This window comes from Meles meles, chromosome 9, assembly GCF_922984935.1.
Source record: "Meles meles chromosome 9, mMelMel3.1 paternal haplotype, whole genome shotgun sequence".
NCBI lineage: Eukaryota > Metazoa > Chordata > Mammalia > Carnivora > Mustelidae > Meles > Meles meles.
In genome coordinates, this window is record NC_060074.1 from 89,453,504 (window position 1) to 89,479,493 (window position 25,990).

Consider the following 25,990-nt stretch of genomic DNA (forward strand, 5'->3'; position numbering starts at 1 on the left):
TTTCAGTTGCCATTTTGGAATCTTTATTTCTTTTGTTTAATTCTCATTTTTTTAACTTATATGTATGGATGGCAGGAAAACACAGCTTACTAGTTGTTTACTATTTTAAAAATATTTATTGTGGACATTCTAGATAAAATTAGACTTAAGAAAAAAAGTGTGAATGACACAGTAATGAAAAACCATCACTTCTATATTAGAAAGCAAAAAAATAGGCTGAAGTGTAGCAAACAGGATTTCAGGGGGTGGCAAGTATGTGTACAAGCAACACAGCAGCTCATTTTTTGTGATGACAAGTGCCTTAAGTGAAGTGAAATGAGATACTGTAGAAGTTCAGCTTCTGTGCTATATAAATCTAAGTATTTTTAAAAAATCAGGTTAAGAAATATTTTATCTAATTTAGCCTTTAGTAACCTTAGAACAGTGTACAACCCTAAGGAACACATGAAATAAGACATTATTATTTAAAATGTGTTATGAAGAAAAATAGTCATATTAATAATTGAAATAGGAACATAATATAAAATATGAACCATTGCTAGGCAGTAGATTTCATCTTAATTCTAGACCCTGAAAAGTTTTTGAAATATAAAGTTATTTTGGTTTATAAAAAAAAATCACATCTTCAGTATTAATGAATTCTTTCTGAAAATTTACAAGCTTATACCAATTATAACATTTTGATTGATCACCTTTCAAATCAAATGTTTAACAACTTCATATTTGTCTCTTATACTTAAGTGGCTACCAAATCACTCACTCTGTGTAGCACATTCCACAGAAAATATTTTAATTCTTTACTGATTTTTTTTCAAAATTCTTCATTTTGAAAACTATATAGCCCTATATAAAAGCAATGAAAAATATCATTCCACCCATACTGGCCCTATTTAATGGAATGTACCGAAGAAGAGATGACATCTTCATTATTGTCAATGTTGGAAGTAGGTATTTATATAATTTTGTTCACTGAAAAGTAGTAGGAAGTTCAGTCCATTTACTATTCTGCCACTAGAATGAGCTTTTAAATAACCCAAACAGATCTTCTTTCTAAACTTCTTCAGTGGGTGGTCTTTTTTTAGAATATAGGTTTGCCTTTAGACTAAACTGTGATCTTCCTTCCTCGGCATGGGGGATAGAGAGGGCCTGGAGTCTGCTTACCAAACTGGGCTCATCTTCAGTCAGGTGCCCGGTGCCCTTTTCCATCTTTGCAAATCAGCTTATGATTTCCCTCAAAACACTTGCTGGGAACTGTTGTGATTGTTAACCACTGTTAATATGTTTTCTCTTAGACTGTGGGCTCCTGAGAGCAGGGAATACATTTCTGTTTCTATCATTCACTTGTAACATCTGGAAGTGGTAGGACGTTTAAGACAGATGAGTAAATAAAACTAGTTATTTTCCCAACTGGTCTTGAAAAAGCTCAATTTGAGAACGTCTCCTAGGTGTAGGCACTAACTCTATGGAGCTCTCCAGATGTTTAAGTAATGAAGCCATGAATTGTTCATTGCTTGCTTGTTTAAAGACTGGTTGGATATGGGGTGCAGTGTTAAGCATCTGCCTTTGGCTGGGCTTGAGTCATGATCCCGGGATTAAGCTCTGCGTGGTCTGACTCCTTGCCTGGCCAGGGAGCCTGATTCTCCCTCTCAATCTGCTGCTCCCCCTGCTTGTGCATATATAAAAATATATATTTTTATAATTTTATATATATATAAAAGACTGGTTGATAAGGCTGATAAAATGATTGAGAAGGTATGTAGCCATTGTTTCCTGAGATGAAACCCAAGGAGCCTGGGTGAGCTGAGAGGAGAAAGATTTTGAATATATTGCTGTCTAACATGGGCTCCAGAGCAAAGGCAGTACTAATGATTTAAGGGTAAAGCAGAATATTTTTAAAAACCTTTATGACCTTGTGTTAAGTCAAACTCATCTCTGACTAATATAGTCACCCACAGGACTCAATCCAATATTAAGAAAATGCCTAGCTTTAAAGTACTTTTTGGAGTACTGATTTCAGGCCAGATTTTACTAAATCAAAGAGTGCCAGTTTCCTTCATGCCAAACATTACAATAAACCCCTCTGGAAAAGGAATAAAGACTGCTGAGAAATAACTGATGAGGCTTTTAATGTCAATAAATATCATTTTGTGCCTCAGTATTGTGAGAGTTTCCTTTTCACAAATGGAAGAGGGATTTTATAAACTCTCCTGTGAAAGGCTGGGGATTTAGAGTTGGCATTAGTAGACCCTATAATAAAACAAATCCCTCCTTCAAGCCCCCTTGAAGTGAAGAATGGCACTTGAACTTTTCATTTGGTAATATGTGGATTATAGCTATCCCTCCTCTCAACACTAAGGTGTGTGTCATCTTCTTTGCTATCTTTGCAAATATCCTACTGGGAGAAAGAGGAAGTGGAAAAGAATTGAGAAATAGCCTTTTGGCTTCATTAGACATTGCTTGATTAAAGATTTGGAAGGTGCTGTGAAAATACATTTAGTTTTCTGACAATCTTGTAAATGAAGCTCAACAAGTATGCACCAGAGTACTGATCAGATACTTGGGAGGAAGTTTTTACACAGCTGACAGATCCTGCTAATGAATCCTGGAATGGCACAATATTTAATTTGGCTTTTCCTTATATACAGCAGGTATATAAGAATCAGCCACTAGCATGAGGTTGGAGATGTCATTTATTTGGCATATTGTGTTCATTAGTGTTTGTGACATATTCCAGCTTAAAATATTGTGCTATTCAATGTATCTGTATTTATAAAAAATCATTGGGCAATCTCTTGCAGGATTAGAATGTTAAATGGCATTTATGAAAGAAAAAATATGCTTGTAACTTCATTAATTGTTTGGCTAAGGCTTCTTCCATTATTATTTTTTTTTAACTGTAAAATTTGTACACTGCCAATGACTTTAGCTAGCTTCCTAGGTGGCTGCCAAAACCAAATAATCATATTAAACTCAAGGTTCATTATTTTACATATTCAGAGAACATAAAGAACACAAAGGCCACAGAGCTGGGTTTCTTTATTAATGAAACTATCACTATAAGAAAGACTATAATGATACTTGCTTTAGCACTAGTAGGAAAGAAAGACAAATAGTACTATCTGTATTTAGGGAACAGTTTATACATTTGTGTATACATTAATTTAACAGCGTGATCTTCTGGGTTTCCAGGGACTAAAGCTATACATAGCAACAAAACAATTTTATGAAAATAATTTCCCCAATTAATTTACATAATTTAATTAATGTGCATAATTTACATAATTATTTTCATCTGCATGAAAAATAAGACTTAAAAATTACAACTTGAATAATTTGTTAGTAAAGTTATTCAAATATTAAAATATATGGTATTTAAAATACCAAATACATTAATTAACTCAATACTCTCTACAGATCTTTAATTCTTTGAGATTTTGGAGGAAGGCTTTTACCTCCCCAAAGTACAGAATCTACTTCATACCAGAGATTTGTATCCTTTCCCCATGATTGAGAAAGCAAAAATGATATTTACACACTTACACTGAGGGAGACATAAACCCTGAGATTCAAGGAGTAATTACAATAGTGATTAACTACCAAATTATTCTTAGTTCTTTTTTATTTCCACATTAATTAAATTTCTATATTAGAGTTTGAGCTTTTAAAATGTACATATTTCAGTGTTTGCTAATATTTTATATTTTGGTATGATTATCCGTTTTTCCTTTATACTTAATTAAAAATATGTCAAATAAATTTAAGGGGTCTTTTTTTCTATTTATGTAAAATATCTTACTCTATTTTCCATGTCTTTCATGGTCCAATTTTGTGGCATGAGTTTCATTAAAAAATATTTGCTTTTTAAACTTTATTATCAGTAGGCAATTTAAAAAACAGCATTTTATTTAAGTAACTATAAGTATGCAATCAATATGATGAATTTTGGAGTCTTTCAAAATATTTTATATCAGCAGTAACATTCTTTCTACCTAGAAAGTGATAGGAACCTCGTCCTGATTTTTGGCTTTATAGGCATGGCTACCAGATCTTGTTAAGTGACGTTGTCTGGAGTAAACTCAAGTTTAATGAGAATGAAGTATCCTGGAGTACCATTAATGTTTTCCTTTTGATGCCATTCTTAGACAACTGGGGGAAATTGGAAGAGATTGGGGTGCAAAATGGTTCAAAATCCCATGTCTGCAGCATACACATGGCTTTTGTCTTAAGACACCACTATAGGCTTTCAAACGCATTTACACATGATTCTAAACATCAAGCGTTGAAAAATATCAGCTCTTATTTCATACAGGAGGAAATTTAGACTCACACAAAGTCCAACAAACAGTAAGTGTCAAAGTTCCATAAAGTCTAGGACTCAAATCTTTCTATCTCTAAGGCCTTTGTCTTTTAAATTATAGCATCATAATGTAGCTTCCTACCAAAAGCATATTAATATTTAATAAAATATAATATTATGACAGAACATTATCAGAGTTTTGTTTTTTAACAAACATCTCAAAAGTAAAAGAAACATATAAGTGTTTCTTTCTATACTAGCTAGAACCCCATGGGAGGCTAAAAACTTATTCTAATAATGGCTTATGTACTCAAACATTTTGGGAATTCTTATTTTGGAATTGCCTTAAAAGCCTACACCATTTTCTTTAAATTCAAGGCTTTTAAATCTTGATTTCTACAGTGTAAGTTTGATTTTTTTTTACATAATCAGAAGTCTTATAGAAGTCAGATTTGTGAATGAAGTGATAGATTTGACTTGTTATTTTGGTTTTGACTTTCAAATTTTGAAACATATTTTAAGTAGTAGGTTGTATCCAAAGGTAAGTGAAATCTTTAAAAAATAGTTTTCTTAATATTACCAATAGAAATTAAGCTTGCTATTTATGTCTACCTTAATGGTTAGCTAGCTTCATTTGGAGTTTTTAGGACTGGAAGAATCATCCACAATTCTATTTTATCAGTGTATATACATATATATGTATACACACATACAAACATACACACACACTGATATATATTATAAAAAACAGATTTTATATTTGAATATGTATAAGATATGCAGACTACATCTAACATATGCTTTGTATCAAAATATGCATAATATATTCAGAGAGACACACTAACATGTCTTGTGTTTCAATTTTATGAAATACGAATGTGGCCAATTTCAATCTAAATCATGCCAATCATTTATGTAAGTTGGATGTTACATAGACTTTTCCTAAAGGAATGACTTATGTTCCGTAGTGAATGAATATGAAGTGACATTTGAGAGGGTCCAGCTGCCAACCTACACTACTAAGGAGGTCTAGCTTGCCTGTGGTCCACATCACTAGAGCAATCACCACTGTTTGAGAATGAATCAGACTACATTGTCCTTTATTTCTTTAAATACAAACTCTACAGCTGATTAACTAACCTATTCCCACTTCCCCTTCCCAAGTTCACAAGCCAAATGTGCCCCTGCCAAAAACAAAACAAAACAAAACAAAACAAAACAACAATTTGGGGTTAATAATTCAGTTAGATAAGAATAATTTAAAAATAAATTTGCCTGTGGAAATTTCTTTGTCCAGATTCATATCAGATGGGTAATGGGATGAGGCATTAACAAGTTTTGAGGGAGGCACGTGTCACACAATGGTGTGAACACCCAATCATCATGCTTATGAATTACAAAGGATCCTGGAAATTACTTCTTAAATATTTTAAAAGATTTTATTTATTTGAGAGAGAGAGAGAGAGAGTGGGGTGGGGAGGGGCAGAGAGAGAGTGAGAAGCAGACTCTCCTCTAAGCAGGAAGACCATTGTGGGGCTCCATGCTCTGGGCTCCATCCCAGGACTCTGAGATCATGACCTAAGCCAATGTCTGCTACTTAACCACTGAGCCACCCAGGGGCCACCTGGAAATTACTTTCCTCCCTTTCTCTCTCCTTTCATCCTTGAGTCCCACTGCCCTCAAAGCGAAGAAGAAATATGTGGGTGGTGGGACAATGAGTCCTTATAAGAGGAAGGCTAAATTGGAAATAGCTTATGAAGAACCAAAATCAATCTCAAACTATCAGTTTAATTTTATAATCATGTTGTAGAATCATTAAAGAAGCTTGGTTATTATCATCAAGATTTTTTCTGGTTTAAAAGGTGAGAGGCTAATGGCTCATTTACTGAAGTATGCAGTTTCTTTCATTTTTCACTTACAATTATCTTCACTTGTTTTAAAATGCAATGCAGTCTCCAAAATGTATTGTAGTTATTCATTATTTCTGTCAATTAAACTTTCTAAACCATAGATTTAAATGAATCACAAATAAGCATTAATAGATGTCAATCATTGAAAGCCTACTTCCTAGAAGTAATGACTGGGGCAGATTTACTTTGGAAAAATCTGTTTTTTGTGGCAGCTGGAGCACTGGGGCTCAGCAGATGTTAGTTTCTAAAAAGCTGGTATTCACTTTGGGAATGGACTCTGGACGTCAGTGTTGTCTTTCTTCATAGGATCAAATTGTCAGAGCAATGCCAATGCCAATATATTTTTGACTGAAACAGTGGTACCTTCATAAATCATCTGTGTTCTGTAAGCACTTCAGTGTGGTGCCTAGGTTGCCTGATATCTTACTGCAAAGTCATGATTTCTAAACAACAGACCCTAAATTTCCTTCGAGGTTTTCATAGGTAGATCCAATTTTAGATAGGTAACATAAACTGTCCTTAAATTTAGTCTAAAAAATTACAGTGGTCTCATCAAGGAGACATAATGTTTACAAATATAGAAAATTTCAGTTGTAATCATTATGGTAACATTGTACACATATGCATTGTTTGTGAAATTAAAATCAACGACTTTTTTTTTTTTAATATAGACTGCATTAGTTCTCTAGTTCACCAGGCTCTGTGATAACTGACGTCTCTCTAACACTTAGAATCCAGGTTACTATCCCGGGAGTGGTGTTATAATGAGGTTGTTGCCATAGAAACTCTGCAATCATTGACGCACTTTTACTATTGGAACTTAAATGCTATGGCAAATTTAGAATTTTAAATCTTTTTGAAACAGAACAAATTCTGTGGGGATAGTGTATTATTCTTTCATCTGAAATAAACCACTTGGGAGAACTAATTATTTTGAAAATCGAGGAAAGGTGCTTAAAAGCACAATGGTGCCATTTGAGATCTAAGGCTAAGAGAAGAATTTGGTCAGGCAAATGGAGTTTACTGATAGAAACCCAGTGTCCAGAAAATCCCAGTGAATATCAGTTTGATTTGGGATTGCTAATACTTAAAATAGCATGGATAATGATTCATGCACATGAAATAAGTAAGCTTGCTAAGGAAGTATAGAAATGATAGATTGCCTGTCTTTCAGCTATCAATTAACTATTAAATTTCTGTTTGAGATTTAAGGAGGAAATATTTTATCCTCCAAATCATGTTACTATTATTGTATGATTTGCCTCTAATGTTAAATGCAGGCTTTAGAATAAAATGGGTTCTTTAGGGTAAATACCCAGAAGTGCAATTGCTGGGTCATAGGGTAGTTCTATTTTCAACATTTTGAGGAACCTCCATGCTGTTTTCCAGAGTGGTTGCACCAGCTTGCATTCCCACCAACAGTGGAGGAGGGTTCCCCTTTCTCCACATCCTCGCCAGCATCTGTCATTTCCTGACTTGTTAATTTTAGCCATTCTGACTGGTGTGAGGTGATATCTCATTGTGGTTTTGATTTGTATTTCCCTGATGCCGAGTGACGTGGAGCACTTTTTCATGTGTCTGTTGGCCATCTGGATGTCTTCTTTGCAGAAATGTCTGTTCATGTCCTCTGCCCATTTCTTGATTGGATTGTTTGTTCTTTGGGTGTTGAGTTTGCTAAGTTCCTTATAGATTTTGGATACTAGCCCTTTATCTGATATGTCGTTTGCAAATATCTTCTCCCATTCGATACAAACATAGTGATCTGAAGGGGCACGTGTACCCGAATGTTTATAGCAGCAATGTCTACAATAGCCAAACTATGGAAAGAACCTAGATGTCCATCAACAGATGAATGGATAAAGAAGATGTGGTATATATACACAATGGAATACTATGCAGCCATCAAAAGAAATGAAATCATGCCATTTGCGACGACGTGGATGGAACTAGAGCGTACCATGCTTAGTGAAATAAGTCAATCGGAGAAAGACAACTATCATATGATCTCCCTGATATGAGGACATGGAGAAGCAACATGGGGGGGTAGGGGGATAGGAGAAGAATAAATGAAACAAGATGGGATTGGGAGGGAGACAAACCATAAATGACTCTTAATCTCACAAAACAAACTGGGGGTTGCTGGGGGGAGGTGGGATTGGGAGAGGGGGAGGGGGCTATGGACATTGGGGAGGGTAAGTGCTATCGTGAGTGCTGTGAAGTGTGTAAACCTGGCGATTCACAGACCTGTACCCCTGGGGATAAAAATATATTATATGTTTATTAAAAAAAAAAATTTGGAAGGGGAGGCGAACCATAAGAGACTATGGACTCTGAAAAACAACCTGAGGGTTTTGAAGGGTCAGGGGTGGGAGGTTGGGGGAATAGGTGGTGGGTAATGGGGAGGGCACGTTTTGCATGGAGCACTGGGTGTTGTGCAAAAAGAATGAATACTGTTACGCTGAAAAAATAAATAAAAGGGGAAAAAAAAAAGAATAAAATGGGTTGATTGCTTTATGGAATGTACTGCCCTGTAGTCACTATTCTAAACTACTGTTGCCCATTACCTTTAGAGATAAAGCCCACTGGGGTGATGGCCATCAAAGGAAGATATGGATTAGACTATCTCAATAAGATCAATAAACGTGTTGAATCTGGTTTTGCATATGCATTACTGTTGGATAATGAGTTTTCCGACACTATGTGTCACAGCATGTGACAGAAGATTATAGTGACTATACATATGTACTGGATATCCACTTGTGTTATTCTCATTTTTATTCTATATGCATAATGTTTCCAAGAAGAAATCCACTAAGTTATTGCCTAGGAGCTAGTTTCCTGTTCATTTATTAAAGAATCATCCATCATGGCAAGAGTCAACCCTATGTTTAGGGGAGAGAAGTGAGTTCTAATTAAGGAATATCCACTTGAATTAACAAAAGTGAATTCCAACTTTTGGAATTATATCCATTTTGAAAATTAGCAGTGGTGCGGTTTAGAGTGCATTTCTTCTTTGTTTTCTCATTTAGCCATGACTTAGTCCATTTAGATTGCCCACAATAATATGAGGCCCCAAGTAAATTAAGATTGGTTTAACTTTAAGATTGACTCTATAATTTCTCTCAATATGTTATTCATCTATTTATGATAGCTCTACTTATATGAATGATAATAACAAAAAGAGTTATTTTATCTATTTTACTAACTTTGCCCCTGTTAAAGACAATTTAGACTTTAGACTACAAAGTTCAGATTTTGTTTGTTCTGTATTTAATGTTACAAAGGGGTCTTAAAAACTTAAAATGAATACACATTTGAGTGTTTTTATAAAAAGGATAAAATATGTTCTCTAAGCTGAAAAGAAATTAAAGAACCACTTTAAGAATCCTCAAACAGGCCAGTTTCCTGTAATATCTACTTCTAATTAATTATTAACACTGTGGAATAGTTTTGGTAATTCAGATATATTCTTTAAAATTCATCTGTGCACTTTCAACTATTGTAAAAATTTTCCTTAATGTTTACGAATCCGATTGTTCTATTACAGAACATCAGAGATTTCAGATTCAGTGAGGTCTAAATATATCCAGCACTCTTGATGATGTCCTTGAAACTACTGAAAATATTTATTGAAAGCACATTTTCTATTTCTGATCCCAAGCAAATTTCCTTCTTCCTTTATCTTTGTCAGGTTAGAGTTAATGTGCTAAGGCAGAGGAATATGAGTAGGAGGAGAATATCTATGTACTTTTTTTTTTTTTTAAATCTATGTACTCTTGATTTGCTGATCTTATTAGAGGACCATGCAAGAGAGTAAGTTTTTTTATGACTTGTTCTTCCAGAACATTAAAAAGTAGATAATTTAGATGGGGAAAATTATTAGACTTTGATGCTTCATTTTCAGGGACTTGTAAGAAGAAAAATTGACACCAAGTGATTTATTCTCATGACAAGATTGTAAAGAGAACAAGAAGTACAAAAACTCAATCTGTTGTTGTTTCATTATTTACATTTGCACATGATGTCTTCTTTGTCCTGAATGCCATATTTGAGTGCTTCAAAATGGTAATATAGAATCTTCATAAAGAATTACATAGCCAACTTCAAATAACTAACTTCTTAATTTAATGGTAATTATATGGTTTAAAAATGTACTTTCTTGGGGCGCCTGGGTGGCTCAGTGGTTTAAGCCGCTGCCTTCGGCTCAGGTCATGATCTCAGGGTCCTGGGATCAAGTCCCGCATCGGGCTCTCTGCTCGGCAGGGGGCCTGCTTCCCTCTCACTCTCTCTGCCTGCCTCTCTGCCTACTTGTGATCTCTCTCTGTCAAATAAATAAATAAAAAATCTTTAAAAAAAATGTACTTTCTTTTTGTGCCATATTTTTTCAGTAGCTAGCTCTGTGTATGCTGACATTAAATCATTTTGATGTCCTTTGAAGCTACATACTAGCTTACTTAAATTTTGAAATGTAGAGATCTGTTTAGCTCTACATTCAGCAACTTTAAAATTGAAAAGTACTAGATATGATTTTCCAAATAATTTCTCAAATCAGTAATCTAACTTTAAAATGTTAATTGCTTAATCCAAATATTATGTGAAATTAAACTGTTGTTTTCCTTTTTGTACATGTGGTACATTGCAGAATAAGATGTGATTCTTTTTTATAAATAGTAATCAACTAAAAAATGCCTTGCTCATTTTTAAAATGGGTCAAAAGCATTTGGCTGAAACATCATGGAGCCACATCACTTTAAAGAGAGTGAAGAACTTAAAATAAAGTTTACACTGATTATTTTTTTCAAACAGTATGTTTGAAAGTTTTCTTATAAAATAGGTCCTGTTTGACACTATAAATAAGAGATCACCCCTTCTCTCAAAGTGTTATATTCTAGTAGAAGAACTGCTGGTGTGAGAAGTTCTAGTTTTGTACTCGGCAAAATAGATACAACAGGATTCTTGGGAAAACAGATTTTTTTGCAGTGATAATCTCAGCAGACTGTGGACTGAGTTAGTCTAGTGGTCTGTCTAAACATGCACATAAAAAATTATAATGATCAATAATTGCATAGTCACTCTGCCAGATTTTTTAAAAAGAGTTTACATCCACTGTCTTACGTGACTTCGTAAGGGCTCTATGGAATATTAACATAGAGCTGATGCGTTTTAAGAGTAAATGAGTTAATACAAACATTTACTTTCATAGCCAGGGATCAGGGACTGAATTCTATGGTCAGGGACATTTCCCCCCCATCACAGTATGAAGCTGATGGTTCATTTATTGGAACAGATGGATTATAATATATGGTAAGTGGTTACAAGCATAGTTAATATCACATTGGAAGATCAGAATTGGTACAAAAGGACCTTTGTAGAGTATACATTATTTGGGGGCCATGTGAATAATGGAAAGGATTGCTTTGCTTGTCAGGTTATGTCTCTGGATATTCTACTTTCCCTATGCCTTACTTAGAATTCTTAGTGAGATTATTTTCTGGGTAAACATTCTGTGGCATCTAATTCTAGTATGATACAGAGCAAGGTTGTGTTCTTTGATTAGTCCCTGGCTATCCCATCAAATTGTTAAACTTCTCCCATAATATCTTTTGCATAAAATATTATCAATAATGTCCCTGCCTTCTCATATGGGAAAATGTGGTTAGAACTAAGTAAAACAAATCCATAGAGTTCTGTCAACTTTTCCAAAAGGGAATGTGAATGTAATACAAGTGTTACTTACTTATAAAAAATAACTCTAGGGGCACTTGGTTGGCTCAGTTGGTTAAGCGTCCGCCTTAGGCTTAGGTTATGATCCCAGGGTCCTGGGACTTCTTGCTCAGTAGGGAATCTGCTTCTTCCCCTCCTTCTGCTTTCTCTATCACTCTCTTCCTTTTTCTCTCAAATAAATAAAATACAATCTTAAAAAACAAATAAGTCTAGCAAAGAATGGATAGTTAAGTAGACTAAGATCTGACACCTACAATGAATTCCAGTTAATGTCACCTTGGTTTTCACAATTGCTGATATATAGGACTATTTTACAAGCACTAAATGGAACTGCAAAGTAATTTCATATTAGATCCCAAGTAATCTTGACATGGTAATGTCTTCCTGTTTCTTTGGGTTGGGTTCTAATCCAGAGAGGCTACACGAAGCAGTTTAACCACAAACATCTATTTTCTAATCTGCTTGTAAAAATGATCAGATATACAAAATTGAAGATGTAACATTACATATATTAAATACTAAATGTTAGCATTTGCTAAGCTCCTTTCCAATTCAAAGAAAAAATATCATTGAAGGAGATATTTTCTTTTTTTAGAGGGGTTAATTTGGAAACTGAATAAACCTAAAAGATACTGGAATATGGTTTAATGCCTGGAGCTTGTGATTTACTAAGACCTGTAATACCCTTATGAGAACTTATAGAATGTTTAAGTCATTGGTTACATCTAACTCATTTGTATGGTCACCTTAGTTGTTGCTTTGTTCTTAAATATAATGAAACAAAATTTTAATTAAAGCATACACACATACACATGCTGTAGCTAAGTGGTTGTTTGTATAAAGTATACTAGATATTTTAAGTACTTAATGAATATTAGGGAACTATAAACTATGGAGTCTATTGAACTACTTAGTCCCTTGGAATCAATTTACCCTACAGTAATGGCATATCACAGGTTCTTATTAAGGGATTTTTTTTTTTTTAACAGCGAGGTACTAAAGAGGATGCTGTAGCAGAATATACATTTGGTAACTTATACTCTTGTGCATTGCTCCACGTCTTGCTAAAAACATATACACATCCCATTGTGAGTTGATTCTAAAATATAGGGGTCCATCTGCTGATTTTAAAAAAGACTTTTTATATATGCATATTGCATCCATTTTTCTGTTATTCTTTCTGAACAGAAGACTCTTACCATTTTCATCAACATTTTACAGTTTGAAATTAACACACTGGTTACCTAACCATAGTACCTAAAGTTTGGCTAATTGGTTCAATTCACATAAATGCTACAAATATTCACTGCAGTGTAGCAGCATATAGGTATATATAAGGTAGAAGAAACATGGCATCCAATGAAATCTTTGTTAAATTCTTTCCTGAATTATTTTCTCCTGTTTTTAAGTATCTCTTAAAATACTTATAGAATCCCAAAATTTTAGTATGGGAAGGCAACTTACTCACCTTAAATTATGGTGTATTTTTGTTACTTTATTTTAAACTAATAAATAATATAATATTAACTAGTAATGCTATAGTCTAAAGTAAGCATGTTGAATGAAATGTTTTGAATCTACTTTCTAAGCCTACTTGGACTGATGATTCTTTTTGCTAACTGTAAGTACAATTCAATATTTAAGGATTTTACAACATAAGGTCATGTGGTCCCTCATAATGTCAATCTTGCATAGTCTGTGACCACCTTAAACTTTAGTTTATCTTTGTAGGTCCCAAACAAAGGTGGATGGAACACTGAAGCCAATTTCAAACATAAAGTCATAATCAAGGAAATATCAGCGCAACAGCCAAACATTATGGAAAAGGAGTTTACATCATTGCCTATCTCTTGAAGAATTAATAATAGTTGCCTTACCTGCACCATATCTTCTTGAGAGTCACTTTCAAATTCTTCCTTCTCCCATTGTAGAAATTAATCGCTTGTATGGTATCTGCTCTGTAACTCTCCCACCTTTCTTGTGCTGAATTCTCCAAACATGTTCTTTCATCTGGCCAAAATACAGGTTTAGTTTTCCAAACACCCCTGTGCTTCCAGCATGCATCACAAAACACACACCTTCCTGGGTCTGTGCTCTGTTCACCCCAGTAGGTCCTTTCATGTCCGCTTTCTTGCCTTTCTGGCTTTTCTAGTTCTGTGGCTCACACATTCAATGACCATGTAAATATGGACAGTGGAAAGAGGGGCAGATTTTCAACACTATATTTTGTTTTATCTGTTACATTTATTCTCTTGGCTTCTTCTTACTATTCTTTTTTTTTTTTAAGATTTTATTTATTTATTTGACAGAGAGATCACAAGTAGGCAGAGAGGCAGGCAGAGAGAGAGAGAGGGGGAAGCAGGCTCCCCGCTGAGCAGAAAGCCCAATGTGGGCCTCGATCCCAAGACCCTGAGATCAGGACCTGAACTGAAGGCAGAGGCTTAACCCACTGAGCCACCCAGGTGCCCCTCTTGGCTTTTTCAAGAGCTTCTTGCTCTTAAAAAGGGAATGATCTGCACTAACTATCCATACATTTTCTTTGTGTTTTGTTACACTGAAGTGGGATGAAGGATGATTTTATGTAATGGCCTACATAAGGTATTTTTCATACATTTTGGGGTCAATAAAGTGATTCTGCTCTCAAGGAACTTAATAAATAGCTGATTAGGGACTGTGGAAAGAAAGAGAAAGTGAAATTGCCCTTGTTTTCATGGAACTCATGGTCTACTAGAAAAGATAATATTTGCATTATAATTATCAGTAATGAGTTTTAGTTACTGCAGAAGGAATGTAGACATGGTAGCAAAATGAATAGGGCATTCAAAGATGTTCTGACTTGGATGAGGAAAAAGTTTGACTTATGACTGATGGAATATGAAAATGTAAGATAGTATTTAGGGATAGTGAGAAAAGTGCAGTACAGTTTTGCAGATGGAAATGCACGCATGGTTCATGTAAATGGCTTCTGTGCTTTTATGTGCTTTTAGTATTATTAGAGTATAGATAGTTTACAACTGTGTTTTCTTATACATGTTTTCAAAATAAATGTAGAAAAATTATTATGGCAGTTTTAGTAGGAAAATAATGTATGTCTGGAAATTCAGACGAAGTACTGAACACTTATTCAGACTGGAAATTGCTATTGGGGCACCTGGGTGACCCAGTCGGTTAAGTGACTGACTCTTGATTTTGGCTCAGGACATGATCTCAGGGTACTGGGATGGAGCCCTACATTGAGTTCTGCACTCAGCAGGAAGTCTGCTTGATATTCTGCCCCTCCCTCTGCCCCTCCCTGGCTCTCTCGCTCTCAAATAAATAAATCTTTTAAAAAAATTGCTGTTAATACTTGTTTGTTAATAGTTGTTGGAGAACTTAATTATATTTACCATCTCATATATCCATAACTATGCATATATAGTGTTTTTTCACTGACCTTTTATGTTTATACCTTTGAAAGCTATAGAATTTATAAAAATCCTATGCAGAAAAGATAGAGGACTTTATAAATTTACACCAATTCTCAAAGGAGTCAGATTGCATTTTTTAATCCACTTCATGATTGTTTATGCTTCCTTACCTGAAGGTCATTGGGTTTCATTGTTTATTATTTTCTGTTATTTTTCTAAAAGTAATTTTTATAAGGTAACTTCTCACAAGGTTATGAACCTTAAGGACAATATTGAGAAAAGTACCTAAGTATGTGTGGTGAAATATCAGGGTAAGCAAATAGATACTATGTATAATTTATATGAGAATACTAAAATGTCAAAAAAAATGGAAGTCTGAATCTATAGAAGTTAGCACTTTTTCTCAATATTCAGATTTAGTTACCAGCCAGCAAGTATTTATTTGTAAATAATTACTAAGAATGTATTAAGTAACAACCAATATATTAGGTTCTTTCTCAAAAGATAAGGGAGCCAAAGATCAGCTGCACAAAACAGAAAATCTTACTCACAGTGCTGTATGCAGAAGACATTAAATTACACATGAAACAAGACACCTGGAGGGTCAGACTAGAGATGTACTGGATCTCATTGATGACTCACGTTCTTTTTATTCCATTTCCTCTCCATCCTCAGTATTGACTTTTGTTTCCCTGCTTTTACCTGCTGGAGGAAAGGAGGAAGGAAGAAGAAAGGATAGCAGAAGGGAGTTTCTCAGAGTGGCTCTGTCATTTATCACGGAAGGCACATTTTTCTAGAATCTCTCCAAAAGTCTTCAAACATTTCATTGGTCAGAATTAGGTCACATGCTCATTCCTAGCTGTGAAAGAGGCTAGGAAGAGAGTTTCTGAAAAGGGGGTATGTACTAGTCATAACTTGCTTAGACCAATTGCAATCTATCCTTTTGGACTGAATGTATTTTCTTCCTCAATAAAGATGGAGTTCTAATTTGAAAGAAAAAGTATCGAAGGTGGGCATTGGTGGCATGGGGTAGGGACAGTGAATTGGTTAATGTCTGGTGTCTTTCCTGTAGAGACAGAAAACGAGCTTCTCATAGCTAAATTGCAGAACTGAGTCCTGAATTCAGATCTTTAGATGCAAGTCCAAATGCTCTTCTCATAAACCTAAGAGATTCTAAAGGAAAGTTTGGGTGCTTTATTCTTCAGGACCTTATTTTCAGAGGACTTATATATACTTTTAAAAAGCATAATTTTCAGCTTTTACTTACCTTCCAAAGTTCAAATCAAATAAAACCAACCTTATTCTTTATTATGAAACGTATAGAGAACAGGATCCAGATTGATCACTAATAGTGCCTATCACATTGCAAAATGGTGACAGTGTGTTTTCCAACTTCACAGTGTTCTTTAAACACTTTCATTTAACATATAAATACTTTTGCCAAAGTCTAAAAAATGAGCTTGCCTCTGAAAATAGAAGTGTTAAATAAATATGAAATGACATTTATACTTCATTTTAAAAATGAACAGTCTTCTTACTTAATTCTTTGCTTACAGAGCAGGTAATTAGAGAAGATAATGTAGGTAGTGAAGGCAGATTTCACTTACTTAATGGTTAATCAAAAATAAAACAACCATGAGGCGCCTGGGTGGCTCAGTGGGTTAAAGCCTCTGCCTTCGGCTCAGGTCATGATCCCAGGGTCCTGGGATCGAGCCCCACATCGGGCTCTCTGCTTGGAGGGTAGCCTGCTTCCTCCTCTCTCTCTCTCTGCCTGCGTCTCTGCCTACTTGTGATCTCTATCTGTCAAATAAATAAATAAAATCTTTAAAAAAAATAAATAAAATAACCAATGAGAAATTTTCAAGGAAATCCATATAGAATTTTTAGCCTTATCTAGGAAGTTACTGTAATTATATCTTTTCTTTAAAGGAACTTGTTGGAGTAAAACTAAAATTGTTTTTAAATTAAATAAGGTATTTTTATATTAGTTAACATATAACATATTCTAGATATTTCTCTAGCTTCTAATATTAATACATTTTTCACATAAATGAACTGTAGTAATCGCCTAGAAACCATACACCCACTTAAAGTCTTGAAAGGTGAAATTTTTATATGATGAAATTCCCCTAGAGGCTAAGAATAAGTTAGGAACAAGAATACCAAGTGGATAGTACTTTGTATTCTAGTTCATTTTTCATTAAGTCAACTTGCATATTCTGGTTTTATAGTTCCATATGATTCATATAAATAATTCACACACTTGGTTCAAAGTGTGGAAATAATTGGTGGGAGATTATTTGGAGTATTTTGGTTTCCAGTGGTGAATACCTTTCTTATAAAATAAAATCTTGAGTATTTTTTAAAATATCAGATTCTCCTTATCATTCCTATATATAATTATTTTCATTTCTGTGCCCACAGTATTGGTACGATTGGCAGGATAGAGAGGAGAGAGAATAGGGCTTGAGTTGGAAAAGACTTTGTTCTTAGACACAAATCTGAGCTTATTTTGTCAACTTTTAAAATGGTGGTGGTCACAGCTCAGTTACAAGGCTGTTTTGAGGATTAGAGACAACACAGGTAAAGGGTATCTGATCCTCATAACTTGAAACTGAGCTGTTATCATTACCATTTACAAGTTAGGAAACCAAGGCTTAGAACTATGTGTATAGTTGTATTTGTAAATAAAAATATGGTCTAAAGCATTTATAAATATGATTTTCAACTTTGCCTTGTTTCTGACAAAGATAAATTTTTTGAATCAGTGATAAATGAAATTATGCTTTACTTAATTTTATTTATTTATTTATTTTTAGAGAGAGCAAGCGAGTGTGCACAAGAGGGGGATGGGGTAGAGGGAGAGAGTGAATCTTAAGCAGGCTCCCAGCTCAGCATGGAGCATGATGCAGGGCTCGTTCTCACCACCTTGTGATCATGACTTGAGCCAAGATCAAGAGTCAGATGCTTAACCAAGTGAGGCACTGAGACACCCCTATTTTTAATATAATACAAAAAGAGTAGTTTTTCATCTTTACATATTTTCTCTTTATCCATATAGATGGAAAAACACATCTAGCACCTTGCTTTTTTTGTGATAGAAACTCACAGATAAACATTTTGGATATATGATGAAGCCACTCATGTGATACATGACTAAAAGCTTGCCTGACTATGAAAGATATGAGAAAGAAAATGAACAAAACCAAAAAAGCAGAAAACAAACACCACACCAAAAACCAAATCATAAAACCAAATCCTCTTTTCTGAAAATGGAAGGGTGGTAATCCCCTTTTATCCATGGTTTAGCTTTCAAGAGTTTCAGTTATCTGTGGTCAACCATGGTCCTGCAGCAGACAATCCTCCTCCTGACTTGTGATTGGAAGGTCGGTAGTAGCTTATGCTGTGTCATGGTGCCTACATCATTCACTCACTTCATCTCATCTCACAGGCATTTTAGCACCTCCCATCATCAGTATAATACAGTAAGATATTTTGAGAGAGACCACATTCACATAGCTTCTAGTATAGTATAATTGTTATCTTTTATTATCAGTTATTGTTGTTAATCTTTTACTGTGCCTAATTTATAAAGTAGACTTTTTCATAGGTATGTAGGCATAGGAAAAAGCACTGTGTATATAGGGTTCAGAATCATCCACAATTTCAGGGGTCCACTGGGTGTCTTGGAACATGTCTTCTGTGGATGAGGGAGGACCACTTTATTAGATAAATATGAACCTTAATGTATAATACTGATAATTCATTTGATAACTACCTTTAAATATATTCTCAAACATGGTATTATCATAAATATATTCTCTTGAATAGGCTTAAACTATGCTTCTTTTATTATGCCAGTTAAACTTAAATTTTTGTTTTTTTTAATCAGATTCATATGTCACACTCCTCCAAGGTAATTACTGGTTCCCTGCTGCCTAAAGAGTGACAATTAAACTTCTATTAGACTTGAGGTACATTATAATCTCCCCTCGACTCACTATTCTTTCCCCTTTCTGGGACCCTATTTGTCCATGTCCTTGCTCCTGTCCTTAGTTTCCTCCTTCTCTCCAAAGTATTTAAAATATAAGACCTGACCTGTTTGTGCTCATTCTGTTCCTGAAGCATCAAACCATAGAATGCCCTTTCTTTATATACCAACCCTTCAAAATTCATTAAAGCTGCAAATATTTTCGCAAAGCTCTTCTCAGTCCTTTTACATTTTTATAATTTTTGTTTCTTTTCAGTTGTAAGACATTTTGAATCTATGCACTTCACCATTCCTTCTGTTTTATAGTTATATCTGTCTTACACATGAATATACAAATACCGTTAGGGAAGCCATATCCTATGATTTCCTATGTGTTTCACAGTGTCTATCAAAGGATATTGTAGATCCTCAATAAATAATTGCAGAAAGAACTAAAAATTAATGTAATATTGATTGCATGACTAATGCTTTTATCTTCTTGACACAATCTTCTCCTTTAAAAGAATGTAAGCTCCATGCTTTTAGGCTTTTGTCTGTTATGTTCACTAATGTATTCCTAGTACCTAAAAAAGTGTCTGGAACATAGAAGGCACTCAAAATTTCTTGACTATAACAATAAATTTATCTGTATAAGTCAAATAGTCGTTAAAGAGATATGCTACTTGGACTATTTCATTAAAAATTAGTGTTTTAAAAATAGTAATAAAATATTGACAGACTGTTTGATCCTGTGACTAATGTTTTTATGGGGTTAGAGGGAGTCCTGATTTGAAAGAATATTAAAAGAACTAAGGCCGAAGTACTACCTAAATCTAAGCATCAGAGGATGTTTATTGAATTATACTTTACTACACCTCAACGAGTAGAGTTTTCACCCACATCTATGGCTTATATTTCCTATTTTAGTTATTCTAATTCCTCATATACCATTTACAGTGCAACACTCATCAAAAGTTAGACAATGTACTGAAATCAGCTTATAGTTTATATTCACTAAATGCAGTTGGGAATATTTATTTAGAACTGATTGCTGAAAGAGAAATAGATATTTAGCCTATTTATGCTTTTTGTGAATCATAGCTAATGTAGGTGTTCTATCCTTAACTTTTAAATATTAGGCAGTATTAACTGATATCCTTGATGGAAAATTTTGAAAATGGGCATGGATGAATTTTGTTCTATGGAACAGTTATTTTTCAATGGATATATATATATATACACACACACATATCCTTAAATTAAAAATTTAAGATTAAATTAAAAATATATATAACCTTAAATTAAGATCTTAAAATTAAAAAAAATACATACATAGCCTTAAATTAAAATATTAAGGCACTGAGAGTGTCAGAACTGTAAGGAAAGTTATAGAAAATCCTTTAGTGAATTACTTTTGATATATGAAAAATTACTTACTAATTTGCGTGTTCTGCACGATTTGATTTTTGTGTATATGAACATATTTTATACCCATATATATTCTTCAGACAGAATGAGAGAAAAATAAATTAATATCTGAGTACTTAATTTTGAAACTAGTTTTTAAAAGGTCATTTCAGGCAGGAAGAGATAGTGTTCCTATAAAGTACAGCTTGCTATCTGTGTGCTAATTGAGCTTATCTCTTGCCTGAAACAGAATTATCTGTTCTTAGGCTTAAGAAAAGCGGCTATATTCAGTACAGTGGTATTTACAAAAGCTCTAGCTTGGTAGACACTTTATCTTTCTCTGTGGTTCCTTGTCTTTGTTAGGCAGAAAAGAATTACATGGTATTATTCTTAATTTGCTGAAAAGGTGTGATATTTTACTAATGAAATGAAAATGATTGCTGGAATATGTTTACATGATAATAAGTGGCAGAGACTTAGAGGGAAAAAATACTCCTAGAGTTTTGTTCTTATAATTCCTCTTTGGAGATCTGTACTGAAATAGCTTGCCCTTTTGTTGTAATTCATGTAAATAATCCTAAACATTGCATTTACATTCTCTCTCTTTCTTAAAAGATTTATTTATTTGAGAGAGGGAAAGCATGATCAGGGGAGGGGCAGAGGGAGAGGAAAAGAGAATCTTGAGCTGACTCCTCTTGACCATGGACCCTGAGGTGGGGCTTGATCTCAAGAATCTGAGATCATGACCTGAGCTGAAATCACGAGTTGGATGCTTAACTACTGAGACACCCAGGCACCCCTATAGTCTCTCTTTCTCTCTTTTTTAAAAATATATTCTTAAAATTTAAAAAAAATTTTAAGAGATTATATTTATTTATTTGACAGAGAGAAATCACAAGTAGGCAGAGAGGCAGGCAGAGAGAGAGGGGGAAGCAGGCTCCCCACTGAGGAGAGAGCCCAATGCGGGGCTCGATCCCAGGACCCTGAGATCATGACCCGAGCCGAAGGCAGAGGCTCAAGCCACTGAGCCACCCAGGAGCCCCTATTTTTTTTTTTTTAACTTTTTAAAAATTAACATATAATGTATTATTAGCCCCAGGGGTACAGGTGTGTGAACTGCCAGGTTTACATACTTCACAGCACTCACCATAGCACATATAGTCTCCTGAAATTACTACCAAGTAAGACTAGTCAAGCCTGTAGAATCCTAGGTATATATGAAGCTCAGACCAAGTAAAGGATAGTTTTTTGAAAACAACATAAAAGGAAGATTATTTAACTTGTTGTCTCCATCCTAACCTGCCATTTCTTTTTCCCCACCTAAGTCCATAAGAAATGTTATCTGAGATGATGTGCCAATTATCATAAACTCCTATACTCGCCATCGAATAAACATTCTGGAAGTAAAAACCTAAAACAGAAAGCTAGAGGGCTCCATGCTACTCATTCTTGACCATCCTTACTTGAAACAAGATAACTCTTATTACACAACAAAAGAATGAGCTTTGAGTTTATCCAAGCTAATGAGAGGTCAACACATGAAATGTGGGAAATCACAGAAGAGTAATTAATCAGATTGTGCAAAGGGGAAGAGAAGGGATGGGAAAAATACTTTACAAAGGCAAAAAAAAGGAGGGGGATAATGAAAAGAAATTGCTTTCTTGATGACTGATGGTGAGATTAACTTTGTTACTTAAGTATGGGACACCTGGGTGACTCAGTGGGTTAAACATCCAACTCTTGGTTTCCAGCTGAGGTCATGATCTCAGGGTCCTGGGATAGAACCCTGCATTGGGCTCTGTGCTCAGCAGGGAGTTTGCTTAAAGATTCTCTCTCCTTATCCCTCTGCCCCCCTTGTCCCCCCCCCACTCTCTCTAAAATAAATGCATAAATAAATAAATGTTTAAGTCTTAAAACAACAACTTTGCTGCATAAATATGAGCTTGTACTCAATCTGTCTACACTACCTAGAATGTAGGATTGACAGATAAAATACAGGATACCAGTCAAATTTGAATTTCAGATAAGTATTTGTTGTTTATCTAAAGTTCAAATTTAGCCTAGACTTGTGTATTTTTATTTACTAAGTCTGGCAACCCTATCTGAAGACACATTGTTTTTTGTAAAAATGTCGTCCCCTGATATTTTCTGTTTAACACCACAAATGAGGGGAAAGTGTCACTGGAAGATCCATTTCTAAGGACCCTAAGTGCATCAATTTCTAAGGACTAACATCTCTTTTTGAGATATGTTATGCGAAGAGGTTGAATAATAGCATCACATTTTCACCCTTCAAAAATGACACATTCTGGCTTGTGCTGAGATACTTCTGAATACGGGCTTTATTAATTACATAAGGGGTCCTGTTTTGATGCAGTTTTTAATTTCCTTAGCCTCCAGATCACCTGTAAAAGGTTAAAGGATAACTAATAGCATAGCCACTGAGTAGGGACTGGCAGGATAGAGTTGATCAACTAGTGGCTTCTGGACACACATGACAAAAGGTCCAAAGGAGGGTAGTATAGTCTTGTGGCTTCAGGCCTGTCCTGGATAACTGTCCAATCACAATTTACCCTTAACATATACATAGTGCTCTATTTACAAGGTCAGGCTCTACTTAAATACGATTTGAGGTATTGAACATATGAGTTAAATAGTAATAGAAGACAAATTAATTAGGACATTGCAATAGGCCCACTTACAGCCATAGTGCATGTGGGTAAGCTTTCAAAAACACACAAAGATGGATCTCTCTACTAGGTACCTTTATTAGCATGAAATAAAAAGATGTCCTAGAAAAGATACATATATAAATATGTAGCATAAGACAGAGAAAGTGATTCTTACTTAATATAAGTTTATGCTTTTATATACTAATTGTATTCATGGAGCAGTGTCTTGAGTTCCTGGCTCTTTGTAGATACTCAATAAATTCTTTATTGAATGAAGAGATACATATCCTACCTTCAGTGAGTTCACAGTCCAGTGGAGTAGATGGATGTAGAAAGGTATAAAAATAGTACAGTCTTCCTGGTGTCATGCTACTATGGGAGAAGTGAGGGGGCACATACAATCATCCATGTGGGGAGCTAGAAAGGCATCCTGAGAAAAATCGATCTTTGAACTAAGTGGAGTTACTTAAGGAAAACTAGGTGAAAAGATGGAGAGGATGTCGAAGAAGAGATCATAAGCACAAGATTGGATGTGAAAAGCCCTGTAAATGTTGTGAACATCACTGAAGCAAATACTTCTGAGGTATAAATTTTAATGCAGAGAGGACAGAAAATCGAAGACCGGAACTTAGAGGGCCTCATTTTATGTCAGAACAAAGAGCTTGGACTTTATTCTTTAAACCACTGGGAATCATTCATAGATTTTAAGCAAGGCCTAAAAAGGTCAGATGTGCAGTTTAGTTGGAGCATTTTTGCCAATTATGTGGCGAATGAATCTGAAAGGGGCCGAATTGCAAGCAAGAGAACCAGGTAAGAAACTGCGAGACTAACGCAAATATGAAATGATAAAGTTGGGAAGGCTGTTGATAAAAGTGGTTGGTTGAGGGAAGAAGTGCACAGGTTGAAGAAATATTAGATAGAGTGAAATGGGAAGTCCTTGGTGATCAGTTCGATGCATAAACCAGGAATGCAGAGATGTCTAGTACCAGGTCGGATATATGACGATGAATATGTGGGGAGAAGTCCAAGTTGGGAAGTTGGAACAAATTAATTAACCCTCATCAACTTAGAGTAAACCCCTGAGTTCATATGGGATCACTTTGAGGAGTATTGACAGAAATGGAGAGGCTAAGAAGAAAGTGGAAGGCTAGAAAATGTCAAAACCGAATGTTCAGGTGGAGGAAGATGAGGAGAAGGGAAGGGGGGAAGGGGGCAGGTAATGATCAGTGGGGAGAGAGGGAAAACAGAAGAGTGTGAATCATGAAAACAACATCATAAAAAATGTTGACATATGAATAATGGTGCCAGATAGAACACAGAGATTCTGCAAGAGATATCTTCATCTGAATCTTTTCCAGAATATCTTTATAACACAAAACTCAACATAAATTCATTTAATTTTCTCACTCCTGTTTGGAGAACAGATTTTAAATTGGAAAGATCTTGTCCCAGACTAGTCATGACATTTGATAAAGATTTTTTGCCGTGTTTAATGTACAGTCTAGGAAAATTTCATAATGAACTGATCAGAATTTAAATGATACCCGTTTTAAAACATTTTTTAATACTGCGTATATTTATAAGACAGATTATTCAAGTTCCTAAGTCTATCAGGAAATTAATTTACAGTTTAAAATGAAATAAATATATACTGTGTCTGTGTCTGAATTCCTCAAGAGAGAAATTATATTCTATCAAGCATAAAATACATATTTAAATATTATCTGTTTACACATGCTTACATGATAAACTCCAAGAGCCTTTTCAGAAACATTATGGGATATCCATTAAATAAAAGAAAATGTACTGCATTCCTGCAAAAGAAGATGCTTTCTGATTTCTGAATTTAATAACACTTTACAGAGACTCTACATTTAAGGACCGGTAACTGAGCAGGAGAGAGGTTCACTGGGAAGGAAATCGAGGAGATATCAGGAAAGCTGGGTGTGAGGAAGGGTTAGAAAAACCAGCAGTGTTAGTACCACAATTCTCATGGGGTTGGAAGTAGTGAAGCTAAGACAGAAGATTCTACTTGATTTATTTTTTGACACATAAACCCCTTGGCCATTTGTGTTCTCAGAAACTTATTGCTGGTCATTTCCTTCTCTAAGGCAAGGTTTACTGTCATGCTGCATGGGTTTATGAACCTCTCTATCTTGAATCTCTTCATCCTTACCCATTCTGATCACTGTATCATTTGCTGTCCCTTCATAAGCACACAAGGAAGGAAATGTATCTATGCTTATAGGCATACAAATAATATATCTACATTTCCTTACTACTATGTATAGATGATACATGTGGATATTTACAAGTATATATAGAGGCATATATGTGTGGGCATGTGTAACAAAACCAGAAAAGATTTTGATTTTTTACATTTTTCATTTTTCGTGCTTTGAACACTTCACTCAAGAAAAGGGAAAGCTGAGAAAGAAGAGATTTAACTTGTCTTGTGTCGCAGGACATATCCTCAGGCGCATCTGACCCCAGAGCAACTGTTCTAGACCACTAGACTTCAATGATAGCGCTGCTCTGGCAAGACCACCTGTGACACCGGTTGGCAGTGGCCAGCCCTGCCTTCTCCAACAGGGAATCCCACG

General features: G+C 34.9%; 1 protein-coding gene and 1 non-coding gene across 2 annotated transcripts in view; one reads left to right on the forward strand and one right to left on the reverse strand.

Annotated features, from left to right (window-relative positions):
* LRP1B (LDL receptor related protein 1B) overlaps positions 1-25,990 on the forward strand; it is a 2,013,404-nt gene that overhangs the window by 23,304 nt on the left and 1,964,110 nt on the right. The window lies entirely within an intron of this gene.
* LOC123951296 lies at positions 5,600-5,702 on the reverse strand. Its single transcript, XR_006820438.1, has one exon. It is a non-coding gene; the product is annotated as a small nucleolar RNA U13 (small nucleolar RNA).